Source organism: Carcharhinus amblyrhynchos, chromosome 28 (assembly GCF_965287045.1).
Source record: "Carcharhinus amblyrhynchos chromosome 28, sCarAmb.v2.hapA, whole genome shotgun sequence".
NCBI classification, from domain to species: Eukaryota; Metazoa; Chordata; class Chondrichthyes; order Carcharhiniformes; family Carcharhinidae; genus Carcharhinus; species Carcharhinus amblyrhynchos.
Window position 1 is genome coordinate 13,705,099 of NC_137351.1, and position 13,844 is coordinate 13,718,942.

The 13,844-nt window shown below is 44.5% G+C and overlaps 1 protein-coding gene across 1 annotated transcript in view; it reads left to right on the forward strand.

Moving 5' to 3' along the window:
* Positions 1–13,844, forward strand: part of LOC145359437 (A disintegrin and metalloproteinase with thrombospondin motifs 7-like) — a 200,857-nt gene that overhangs the window by 24,852 nt on the left and 162,161 nt on the right. The window lies entirely within an intron of this gene.

Genomic DNA, 13,844 nt, shown 5'->3' on the forward strand with positions numbered 1-13,844 from the left:
AGAAGATTGTCAGTTCAAGCCCCACTCCAGATGCTTGAAGCACAAAATCCGCTCACCCGCCCAGTATAGCATCGGGTACCATCTTTTGCAATGCTGGCGCCGTGGTAATTCACTGGATGGTTTGTAAACCCTCAGAGGACATGGGTTCAAATCCCACCACAGCAGCTGGTGGAATTTAAATCCAATTAGTAAATCTGGAACACGATGCTAGTCTCGGTAATGGTGACCATGATAATTCATTGCTTACTGTAAAATCCCATCTGGTTCTTTAGAGAAGGACTCTAGACCAATGCAATGTGGTTGAATCTTAACTGCTTCAGTTCAAGAGCAATTAGGGATGGGCAATATGTATTGGCCTTGCCAGCGATGCCCACATTGCCAAGAAAGCAGAAATAAATATTGAGGCCCTGCCCATTATCAGATGAATGGAAAAGATCTCATGATCCTCAATATTTATTTTTTAACCAACATTAAAAGCTGATGATATCATGATGCTCATAGATGTCTTTGCTGTGTGTGGGAACTTACTATGTAAAGATTAGCTGCCATGTTTCCGACATTACAATAGTGACTACACTTCAAATGTCATTCATAGAGCCTTGGGTTGTTTTGAAGACATGAAAAGCTGGAGAATTTGATTTGATTTATTATTGTCACATGTATTAGTATACAGTGAAAAGTATTGTTTCTTGTGCGCTATACAGACAAAGCATACCATTCATAGAGAAGAGAGTGCAGTATGTAGTGTTACAGTTATAGCTAGGGTGTAGTGCAAGGTAGGTCCATTCAAAAGTCTGACGGCAGCAGGGATGAAGCTGTTCTTGAGTCAGTTGGTAAGTGACCTCAGACTTTTATATCTTTTTCCTGATGGAAGAAGGTGGAAGAGAGAACGTCCAAGGTGTGTGGAGTCCTTAATTATGCTGGCTGCTTTGCCGAGGCAGCAGAAAGCGTAGACAAGAGTCAATGGTTGGGAGATCGGTTTGCATGATGGATTGGGCTACATTCATGACCTTTTGTAGTTTCTTGCAGTCTTGAGTACAGCAAGAGCCATACCAAGCTGTGATACAACCAGAAAGAATGCTTTCTATGGTGCATCTGTAAAAGTGGGTGAGAGTTGTAGCTGCCATGCCAAATGTCCGTAGTCTTCTGAGAAGATTATGACAATAGTCACAAACACATCCTCCTCCCCACACATTGTAAAAACGGAATCTCCTGGGGGAGGCAGCTAACTCCCTCAGGAGATCAGAATCCAGGAGATCATACGGACCAAGTCTGCTATAAAGACACAGACATGTAGTCTTGTATTGTAGTCGTAATCGGGGATAGTATAGTTAGGGGCATTGACGTGTGACCAGGATCAAGAATCCTGAAGGTTGTACTGCCTGCCTGGTGCTCAGGTTCAGAATATCTCATTCTGGCTGCAGAGGAACTTGAAGTGAGAGGGTAAAGATCCAGTTGTCGTGGTTCACATACATACCAATTTATAGGTGGAACAGGAACAAAGGTTCTGCTAAGGAAGTATGAACAGCTAGGAGCTAAATTAAAAAGCAGAACCAGGAAGGTAATAATCTCTGAATTGCTACCTGAGCCATGAGCTAATTGGCACAGGGCCAATAGGTTTGAGATAAATGTGTGGCTCAAAGATTGGTATGGGAGGAATGGATTTGAATTCATGGGACATTGGCACCAGTATTGGGGAAGAGGGGACCTGTTCCGATTGGGTGGTCTTCATCTGAATCGTGCTGGGACCAGAGCCCTGGCGAATCACAACAAGGGCTTTTGGGAGTAGTGTGCAGGCCCCCAAGCAGTTGTCAAGATGTGGGGCAGAAAATTAATCAGGGGATAGAAAAGGCAACATTACAATGATCACCGGGGACTTCAATATACAGGTGGACTGGGAAAATCAGGTAGGTAGTGGATCCCAAGAAAAGGAATTCATGGAATGTCTAAGAATTTTTTTTTGGAGCAGCTTGTGACAGAGTTCACTAGGGAACAGGCAATTCTGGATGTGCAATGAGGCAGACTTGATTAGGGAACTTAAGGTGAAGAAACCCTTAGGAAGCAGTGACCATAATATGATAGAACTTACCCTGCAGTTTCAGAGGGAGAAGCTGGAGTCAGATGTAACGGTATTACAATTAAATAAAGGTAACTACAAAGACATGAGGGAGGAGCTGGCCAGAGTTGATTAGAAAGGGAGCCTAGCAGAGAAGACAGTGCTAAAGGCAGGCGTTTTTGGGGATTATTCGGGAGGCACAACAGAAATTCATCCCAAGAAGGAGGAAATATGCTAAGGAGAGGATGAGGCATCCATGAGAGTAGTCAAGGACAGCATAAAAACAAAAGAAAAAGCATACAAGGTGGCAAGGATTAGTGGGAAGCCAGAGGATTGGGAAGCCTTTAAAAGCGAGCAGAGAGCAACTAAAAAAGCAACAAAGGGGTAAAAGATGAAGTATGAGTGTAAGCTAGCTAGTAATACAAAAGAGGATAGGAAACGTTCTTTTTTCAATATATAAAAGGGAAGAGAGAGACAAAAATAGCTATTGGACCACTGGAAAATGAGGCTGGAGAAGTAAAAATAGGAAACAAAGAAATGGCAGAGGAACTGAACAGTTACTTTGCATCAGTCTTCACGGTGGAAGATAGCAGTGGGATGCCAGAGCTCCAGGAAAGTCAGAGGACACAGGTGAGTGTAGTGGCCATCACTAAGGAGAAGGTTCTCGGGAAACTGGGAGGTGGGTAAATCATCTGGACCGGATGGATTACACCCCAGGGCTCTAAAAGAGATAGCTGAGGATATTTTGGAGGCATTGATGGTGATCTTTCAGGAATCACTGGAAGCAGGGAGGGTCCCCGAGGACTGGAAAGTAGCTAATGTAATACTGCTGTTTAAGAAGGGAGGGAGGCAGCAGACGGGAAATTGTAGGCTGGTTAACCTGACTTCAGTCATTGGCAAGATTTTAGAGTCCATTATTAATGATGAGAACGCAGGGTATTTGGAAGTGCATGTTAAAGTAGGACTCAGTCAGCATGGCTTCGTCAAGGAAAGGTCATGTCTGAGAAATCTGAGAGGGTTCTTTGAGGAGGTAACAAGGAATTTAGATAAAAGAGAACCAGTGGATGTGATTTATTTAGATTTCCAAATGGCCTTTGACAAGTTGCCATGTAGGAGACTGTTAAATAAGTTGAGAGCCCATGGTGTTAAGGGTAAGATCCTGGCATGGATAGAGGATTGGCTGACTGGCAGAAGGCAGAGAGTGGGATAAAGGGGTCTTTTTCGGGATGGCAGCTGGTGACTAGTGGTATACCCCAGTGCTGGGACCATAACTTTTCATAATATATATTAATGATTTGGAAGAAGGAACTGAAGGCACTGTTGCTAATTTTGCAGATGATACAAAGATATGTACAGGGACGGGTAGTATTAAGGAAGCGGGGGGCTGCAGGAGGACTTGGACAGGTTAGGAGAGTGGGCAAAGAAGTGGCAGATGGAATACAGTGTGGAAAAGTGTGAGGTTATGCACTTTGGAAGGCGGAGTGGAGGCACAGACTATTTTCTAAATGGAGAAATGCTTAGGAAATCAAAAGCACAAAGGGACTTGGGAGTCTTTGTTCAAGATTCTCTTAAGGTTAACGTGCAGGTTCAGTCAGCAGTTAGGAAGGCAAATGCAGTGTTAGCATTGAGAGAGTTAGAATACAAAAGCAGGGATGTGCTTCTGAGGCTGTATAAGGCTCTGGCGAGACCCCATTTGGAGTATTGTGAGCAGTTTTGGGCCCCATGTCTGGATTGGATGGAATATACCCCAGCGTTCTAAAAGAGAAAGCTAAGGAAAGGATGTGCTGTCTTTGGAAAGGGTCCAGAGGAGGTTCACAAGAATGATCCCTGGAATGAAGAGCTTGTTATATAAGGAACAGTTGAAGATACTGGATCTGTACTCGTTGGAGTTTAGAAGGATGAGGGGCGATCTTATTGAAACTTACAGGATACTGCGAGGCCTGGACGTGGAGAGGATGTTTCCACAAGTAGGAAAAACTAGAACCAGAGGGCACAAACTCTGGCTAAAGGGACGATCCTTTAAAACAGAGATGAGGAGGATTTTCTTCAGCCAGAGAGTAGTGAATCTGTTGAACTCTGCCGCAGAAGGCTGTGGCGGCTGTGAGTACCTTTGAGAGAGATAGATAGGTTCTTGATTAATAAGGGGGTCAGGGGTTATGGGGAAAAGGCAGGAGAATGGGGATGAGAAAATTCTCAGCCATGATTGAATGGCAGAGCAGACTCGATGGGCCGAGTGGCCTAATTCTGCTCTTATGTCTTATAGCATTATGGACATTCTATCCAACGTGACCTCTGCTTGAGTTAAAAACTACTCAAGCATCCTCTGGAAGGCAGAGAGGCAACATATACCATACTGATTAGCAATGCATTCTCAGAATTGATTTGATTTATTATTGTCACATGTATTGAGATATAGTGAAAGGTATTGTTTCTTGCATGCTATACAGATAAAGCACACCATTCACAAAATACATAGGAGAGAAGGAAAGTATAGGGTGCAGAAGATAGTTTTGCAGCCACGGGTCGGGTGAAGAGAAAGATCAACTGAATGTATGATAAGTCCATTCAAAGGTCTGACAGCAGCAGGGAAAAAGCTGTTCTTGAGTCGGTTGGTATGTGTCCTCAGACTTTTGTATCTTTTTTCCGACGGAAGAAGGTGGAAGAGAGTATGTCCGGGGTGCATGGAGTCCTTGATTATGTTGGCTACTTTTCTGAGGTAACAAGAAGTGTAGATGGAGTCAATGGATGGGAGGTTGGTTTGCGTGATGGACTGGGCTACTTCCACAAGTCTTTGTAGTTTCTTGCGGTCTTGACAGAGCAGGAGCCATACCAAGCTGTGATACATCCAGAAAGGATGCTTTCTATGGCGTCTGTAAAAATTGGTGAAAGTTGTAGTGGACATGCTGAATTTCTTTAGCCTCCTGAGAAAGTAGAGGCATTGATGGGCTTTTTTAACTGTAGCATCAGCGTGAAGGGACCAGGACAGGTTGTTGGTGATTTGAACAACTAGAAAATTAAAACTTTTCCGGAGGCCCTCAACTCTCCAGGAAAGAAAGAACTGCCCAATATTCCCACTCTCCCATAGTACAACCTCATGCCTCCTGCTCCTTCCTTACCCACACTACAACCCTTTCATTATTTTATAGACCTTCCTTTCATTTCAGTAATTTTGACAGAGAAATAGATAGTTGAAGAAATAGATTTTACTTTCCTCCTGAAATTAGGGATTTCAGAAGATGGGGAGACTCCTTTCAAACATCTTTAACGATGCCAGATAACATGGAGAAAGAAACAATGGGGCCTTTGTAAAATAGAAATGTTTTTTCTTTTAAGTACAAAACACCCGCCTCTGAGAGACAACAGTGCAGCAATCTGTGTGTTAAATGGAAATTTGGGTCTCAGTTCCTTTGCTCAAATAACGCAGTATTCTTGCAAGAGATACAAAGACTGGAGTTGGAACGAGTTCAGCTAATAGCAGCTGTTTTAATTTTCCATGGATAGGGCTACACCCAGAATAGATCTCCAGATCTCAATTCATTTTTTAACCCTGTTAAAGCTGAGGCTAGTGGAGATGGAACAGACCACTAGCCTTCCCTGATTGGACAAAATGGAATAGGTTGGGAAGAGGCAGGTGTAGAGTGTAAACGCTGTCATTGACCAGTTGGGCTGAATGGCCTGTTTCTGTGCTGTAAACTCTTTCTAATTCCAGATTTACAGCCAAATGTTTTGTAAGATGGAGACATTCATTTGACAGTTTATTTCCCTTTTGTTTTCCTTTTACCTTGTGAGCTAAAATATCCCCTCTCTTGTTTTTATTGTTTGTATAGTGGCTGAATTCATTATCTCACCGAGAATCCATACACGTAACTTCAGATGTTTGAGGATCCTTGTCTCTGTGCCAATCTTCGTTAGCTACCGGGGTGATCCCTCTCTGTTACTCAGTATGATGGACTCTCCTGTGTACCTACAGCAACAACAACCGACATTTATATAGGGCCTTGAATGCAGTGAAACATCTCAAGGTGCTTCACAAGAATTTGACAATTTGCCACATAAGGAGAGGTTAGGAGAGGTGACCATAAGCTTGGTCAAACAGGCAGGTTACTGAGAAGAATCTTAAAAAAGAAGAGAGAGGTGGAAAAGTCTATGGAAGGAGTTCTCTGTCTTAGGGCTTAGGCAGCCGAGGGCAAGACCACCAATGCTGGAGAGAATAAATTGGGGGGGATGTATAAGGGGACAGAATTGGAGGAGAGCAGAGACCTTGGAGGGTTAGCAGGCTGGAGGAAATGACAGAGAGTCAAAGTCATGGAGAGATTTGAAAACAAGGATAAAAATTTTAATATCAAGTTGTGACTGGATTGGGAACCGATAGGTCAGTGAGCACAGGGCTTTGTGCAAACTAGGGTACAAGGTCAGGTGTATAGAGAAAGTGGAAGGCGGGAGATTGGCCAATGCAGCAATGGAATATTCAAGGCTGGAGAGGACAATGAGGTGGATGAGGCTTTTGGCTTTCAGTGAGCTAAGGCAGGGACTGAGCCAACAAACACACAAGGACCAAAGCTCCGTCGAACAGAGCGCACTCTTTCTGAATAAAACACTTATTTCCTGTCAGCTGGTCCTATACACATGGGAGTGCAAAAAGCCTATGTTTGTATTGTTGGAGAACATCCCCTTCCTGCTGTGGGAATGAGGCGAAACTCCCAGGAGGAAATCTCCTGAAAGATAGTGAAGCGAAATGTGACAGCGACTCGGATTATCTGTGAGTTTCCCCAATTACCGACACGTAGGAAATGTGACCTCAGAAGGATCTGGCATGTTTAATTGTTCAAACATTATCTGGCATTTAGCACAAAAGAAAAGAACTTGCAATTATCTAGAGTCTTTCACTGCCTTCAGATATCCCAAAGCATTTCACAGCCAATGAAGTATGTTTAAAACATTGCCACAGCACTAGTGTAGGAAATGGCAATTTAGGCACAGCAAGCTCCCATAAACAGCACAGCGGCACAGTAGTTAGCACTGCTGCCTCACAGCACCAGGGTCCCAGGTTCAATTCTGGCCTTGGTCACTGTCTGTGTGGAGTTTGCATGTTCTCCCCGTGTCTGCATAGGTTTCCTCCGGCTGCTCCGGTTTCCTCCCACGATCCAAAGATGTGCGGGTTAGGTGAATTGCCCTAGTGTTGGGGGGGATTAGCAAGGTAAATGTATCGGGTTACGGGAATTAGGTCTGGATGGGATTGTGGTCAGTACAAACTCGATGGGCTGAATGACCACCTTCTGCACTGTAGGGATTCCATGATTCTAAACAACAATGTGATAATAACCATTCTTTTCTGGTGTGATGTCAATTGAGGATCAGACATTGGGACATCAGAGAGGATACAAAGAAAATTACAGCACAGGAACATGCCTTTTGGCCCTTGAAGCCTGCACTGACCATGATACCCGACTGAACTAAAAGCTCCTACCTTTCTGGGGATCATATCCATCTATTCCCATCCTATTCATGTATTTGTCAAGACGCCCCTTAAAAGCCTCTATTGTATCTGCTTCCACTACCACCTCCGGCAGCAAGTTCCAGGCACCCACCACCCTCTGTATAAAAAAAAACTTGTCTCATACATCTCCTTTAAACTTTGCCCCTCGCACCTTAAACCTCCTCTAGTAATTGACTCTTCCACCCTGACAATCCATTCTGTCCATGCTACTCGTAATTTTGTAGACTTCTATTAGGCTGCCCCTCAATCTCCGTCGTTCCAGTGAGAACAAAGTGTCTCCAGTCTCTCCTCATAGCTAATGTCCTCCATACCGGGCAACATCCCAGTTAAATCTTTTCTGTACCCTCTCCAAAGCCTCCACATTCTTCTGGTAGTGTGGCGACCAGAATTGAACATTATATTCCAAGCATGGCCCAACTGCTGCAACATGACTTCCCAATTTTTAAACTCAATGCCCTGGCGATGAAGGCAAGCATGCCATATGCCTTCTTGACTACGTTTTCCACCTGCATTGCCACCTTCAGTGATCTGTGTACCTGTACACCCAGATCCCTCTGCCTACCAGTACTCTTCAGGGTTCTGCCATTTACTATATATTTCCTATTTGTATTAGACCTTCCAAAATGAATTACCTCACATTTGTCCAGATTAAACTCCATTTGCCATCTCTCTGCCCAAATTTCCAACCAACCTATATCCTGCTATACCCTCTGATGGTCCTCATCGCTATCCGCAAATCCCACCAACCTTTGTGTCGTCCGCAAACTTACTAATCATTCCAGTTACATTTTCCTCCAAATCACTTATCCCAGCACTGATCCCTGAGGAACGCCATTTGTCACAGTCCTCTATTCAGAAATGCACCCTTCCACTGCTACCCTCTGTCAATTCTGTACCAACCTTGCCAACTCACCTTTGATCCCATGCAACTTCACCTTCTGCAGCAGTCTGCCATGAGGGACCTTGTCAAAGGCCTTACTGAAATCCATGTAGACAACATCCACTGCCCGACCCCCATCAATCACCTTCGTCACTTCCTCAAAAAACTCGATCAGGTTAATGCGACATGACCTCCCCTTCACAAAACCAAATGTCCCCGTTCTTTTTGGGAGGAGTGATAGGGAAACTTTCATATCCACCTGAGAGGGTAGTTAGACATCTTTATATTTGACCATAGAAATTTGATTTGTTGGTGTGTGCGTGATGCTAACTTTAACCCCTGATCCATAAAAACCTTTGTGTTCATTTTTGTTTATGGAGTCTCTTTGTGAATTGACCTAAAGCAAGAATTGAAGGAGCTGTTTAATCTTTCACGGGTGAAAAGGACAAAATACTTCAAACTTATACAGGGGTTGCCAACCCTCCAGGATTGACCTGGAGTCTCCAGGAATTGAGCAGGATACCTCTGCCCACAATTCAAGAGAAATATCATAGCAGCAGTCTAAATAGCGTGCTTTCTTTATCCTTTTTCTTTTTATTTGTTATAAAACTACGGGAGGTACGGGGGAGAAAAGCATCCTGTTGAGTCATGAAACAGCTCATTTTCTGATTGGCTGTTGGGAAGCTCTGAAGAGTGAGGAGCCAATGGCAGGGGGATGGAGATTGGGAAGTCCAAGGCGGAATGTTAGGAATTGCGCCTGTACCAAAGTAGGCAATAGCTACAATCCATTGGAGAGTTACTTCCCTCCCGCTCCAGCCATGGGACCAACCTGGCCAAAGCCAGTGAAGCTGGGTGGGGGATATGTTCCTATTGTTACTCATGTCCTTCATGACCTTTTCCATAAAAGTCAGCGTCCAGCTTTCAGAACTGGAAAATCTCATTGGGCAAAGAGCCCAAGGAGTTCACAGCTTCAGTAAGCTGAAATAACAAAGTCTTGTTTGGTTGCCAGTTTCCAGGCTTTTAGTGTGGCTTCTGTATCCGACTCCTTTGTCCTCATGCGGCGTCTCCTTGGCCTAATGACAAATTCGTCAAGAAATGCGGACAGAAGGAGGCCACTCAGCCCCTAAAACCTGTTCTGCCATTCAGTGGTTGACCCATCTCTTAGCTCTGCTTAGGTCTTGTGGTTGCATAAGCCACAAGCTTTTGGAGCGCTGCCCCTTCATCAGGTAAGTGTGTGAGTGAGTGCGCTCACCTGATGAAGGGGCAGCGCTCCAAAAGCTTGTGCCTTGTGCTACCAAGTAAACCTGTTGGACTTTAACCTCGTGTTGTGAGATTTCTTACTGTGCTTATCCCAGTCCAACGCCGGCATCTCCACATCAAAGGTCTTGTGGCACAGTGTGGGTAGCGTTCCTGCCTCTGAATTCCAGATTCAAGTCCCACTCCAGAACTAGATGGCCAAGGAAGATGAGTTCATAATGTGGGCAAACAGGTTGAGTGTCAACCTGCAAATCCTTCCAAACACCAATGGCTGGTGATAAGAGCGGGAGAGACTCCTGGTCAGCCACACTTGATGTGGAGGGGTGCCCCTCAAACTGTTAAGTTCTGGTGACAGACTCACAACTGTTTCAGGAATTACGAGCTATGGAAACAGATGAAAGTCTGTCTTAGTGCACCATTGATAATAACCTTTGCTTAACAAAAATCTACCAGTCTCAGCTTTGAACTTTTGAAGTGATTGTACTTTATTGCCTTTGTTCTTTAAAGGGATAATCATCTCTCATTAAAATTGAAATAAATTAAAAATGAAAAAAATTGTTTGTGCACAAGGTTTCAACAAGGTTACCCATACACAAATAACATTTGAAAATTTCACTCAAGTTCAGTAACTGGGACCAGTATATTCCAGCATGTGCATGTTTTCACTTGTCACGTGTCTCTGAATGATCTGGGTTTAGAATTCTGCATTAGACATCTTCAACAGCATTTCCCAAACCTGCAACCTCTATCACCTAAAAGGACAGGGGCAGTAGAATCATTGAAAGACCAACACCTGCAATTTTCCCTCCAAATCACTCATCCCAACTTGGAACAACGTTGTCGTTACTCTTTGTGGTTGACCTGTCTCTTAACTCTGTTTAGGTCTTGTGATACAGTGTGTCGCGTTCCTGCCTCTGAGTTTCAGGTTCGAGTCCCACTCCAGGACTCTGGCTGAGGAAGGTGCGTTCATAATGCAGTCAAACAGGCTGAGTGTCAACCTGCAAATCCTTCCAAACACCAGTGGCTGGTGGTAAGAGCGGGAGAGACTCCTGGTCAACCACACTCGACGTGGAGTGGCACCCCTCAAGCTATAAACCTTGGGCCCTTGGGTTAAAATCCTTGGATCAAAATCCTGGAACTTCCTCCCTAACAGCACCGCGGATGTACCTGCAGCAGTTCAAGAAAGTTACCGACCGCCAACTTCTTTGATTGAGTACCTTACGATGGGCACTTTATTAACTCCTAGTGTCTTAGTTCAGCAGGTTGACAAGTATCGAGTAGGCTAGCAAGAGTGTACGCCTTCGGAGGAGATAGGAACACACTGAAGCCACACTCACCTCAGCAGTTTATTTGGATTCAGGCAACTACACAAGAATTTCGGTGGACATCGAGACTAATAGGATTAAATTAAAAAGAGAGGTTGCATCGGCTAGACATGTATTCCCTTGAGTACCATAGATAAGATTAGGGGTGATATAATTAAGATGTTCATGGTGATTAAGTAATTGGATATGGTAGACAGAGAGAAGCTGTTTCCCCTTGTAACAGGAGTCCAGAGTAAGGGGGCATGGTCTGAAAATTCCAGCCATTCAGATGCGATGTGGGACGCATTCCTTCACACAAAGAGTCATTGAAATCTAGAACTCTTTTCCAAAAAAGCTGTTTGTGCTGGGGGTCAAGTGATCATTTCACAGTGTGCATTGTCAGGTTTTAGGTGGGGTGGGGGTTTTAAGGCTTTCAGAGAAAGGCAGATAAACATGTTAAGATACACAATTTAATTGAATGGTGAATAAGACGCAAGGGGCTGAATGGCCTCCTCCCAATGTTTTACATTCGAGACAGGGAACAAATGGCTGAACAGAACAATGAGCAGTGACGGAGTTCACTAACAGTACTGATTGCAGGGTTTCTTTAACATGAATCTGAGAGGTTCCCACCTTGATCAGGTTACAAAATAAATTTGAAAACCAGCTTTCTCAATGTTCTTGTAATGAATAGCCTCAACTCCAAGGAGTTGCACATACGAGTGGAACATTTGAATACACAAGTCATCATAAGGTTGCCAAAATGTCCTGCCTTCCCATTGGAGCATATTTCAGGCATGATGTCAATGACTCACAAATGTTTATCAGGCATGAATGCCAGATTCCCATTATTACTGAAATCAAAACAGAATTTTTTTCTAATTCTTTCATGATGTAGGCATTGCTGGCTGGATCAGCATTTAATGCCCATTCCTGAAGGCAGTTAAGAGTCAACCATGAGTCACATGTAGGCCAGACCAGATAAGAACGGCAGATTTCCTTCCCTGAAGGACATTAGTGAACCAGATGGGGTTTTCCTGACAATCGATTCAGGGTCATCATTTAGATTTTTACTTCCAGATTTTTATTGAATTCAAAGTTCACCATCTGCCATGGTGGGATTTGAACCCGGGTCCCCAGAGCATCACCTTGGGTTTCTGGATTACTAGCCCAGTCACAATACCACTACACCACTGCCTCCCCTGGAGATGCTCAGTAGATCAGGCAGCAATTTACATCATCAACCCGAGCCGCTGATTGGAAATTTCTGTCCCGCCCTACAACATGTTTTCCAGTGGCAGAGGAAGCTCTCCATTTTAGCCATTGACAGGTGCTGTGATTCTCCAGTCTTGCCGATGTCTCCAGCCTTTTGTGTTCTTTGCCAGCCAAACAGCTAGGGAACCAATCGGTGGGAGGGTCGCCATCAGCAGGACTGGAAGATCCCGCCCATGAAAAAAGCCAGAAATTTCAGCCCACAGATTCTGACACTATAATCAGGTTAGCCTGGATAACTCTTCCTGATTCAGTAACAAAATGAGTTGGTTCTGGTCATAAAGCCCAGTAATTGCTGGAAACTAATCAAAGTGTGTAGAATCACACTGCTACAGGAGGAAGGAGAGCTGTCTCTATACAGTGTCCTCTTTCGAAGGATTCATTAAATTTTATGTTTGGCAATAATGCAACTTTCTTAATATTCTCTGCCCTCTGCTAAAGTGCTGGCTCTTGATGGGGTCATTGTTAAATGGACCAATTATCCTTTAATAATTTGTGTAAACAATGTTCATCTGAGCTGGCACAGTGGTTAGCACTGCTGCCTCACAGTGCCAGGTTTGATTCCCGGCTTGGGTTCACTGTCTGTGTGGAGTTTGCACATTCTCCCCATGCCTGCGTGGGTTTCTTCCAGGTGCTCCAGTTTCCTCCACAGTCTGAAAGAGGTGCTCGTTAGATGCATTGACCCAAACAGGCATCAGACTGTGGTGACCAGGAGAATTTCACAGTAACTTCATTGCAGTGTGAATGTATGCCTTACATGTGACTAATAAATTAACTTTATTGATCTTGATCTAGCTCTTTGCTCGGCATCCATGCATGGACTCTGCCCCGTGGAGGGGGAAAGTCACTGCATAATCATGAGGACTGTGAGGCCAATCTGATTTTACACCCCACCCTTCCCTCATCTAGAGGCACCCCTCCACCAAACACCACCCGAATTCCATTCTCACTACCAAAGCGCAACTATACACGGCTAACTCAGCACAGGCCCCGACTTGAAACAGAGTCTTTCCTGGTTGGTAGAACTGGGTATTCACAGGGTTAAAGAATGGTGGTGGGAAGCAGTGGGGAGTGGTTTTATTCATTCCCCATGTGTCTCTGCTGCGAATTGTGCTGTTGGTCTCTGAGGAAGGAGACACGAGCTGCCAGAACAGAAATCCTTCAACACAAGCTCACAGGGACACGCCACATCAGATAACAAATCCACATTCATTTATCATTGCTGCAATATTGCGTGGGATGTACGCCTGGTACTTTACATGACTCAACTCCCCAACTCTGGACTTCTTGTTCAGCTCTTATCTTGCGTTTCCCAGTGCTCTCACAATAAGGTCATGAGCTGTCCATTATGTACCTTGTGTCTCTCACTCCCTCTAATACATTGAATTCTCTTTCCCAAAGTAACCCTCAATTACACAGAAGTTTTGATCAGACCCGATTGGGAACATCGCATTCCAATTGGGTACCAAACCTCAGGAGAGATGCAAGGGTGGCACGGTGGCATGGGCAGCATGGTGGCACAGTGGTTAGCACTGCTGCCTCACAGCGCCAGGGACCCATGTTTGATTCCCAGCTTGG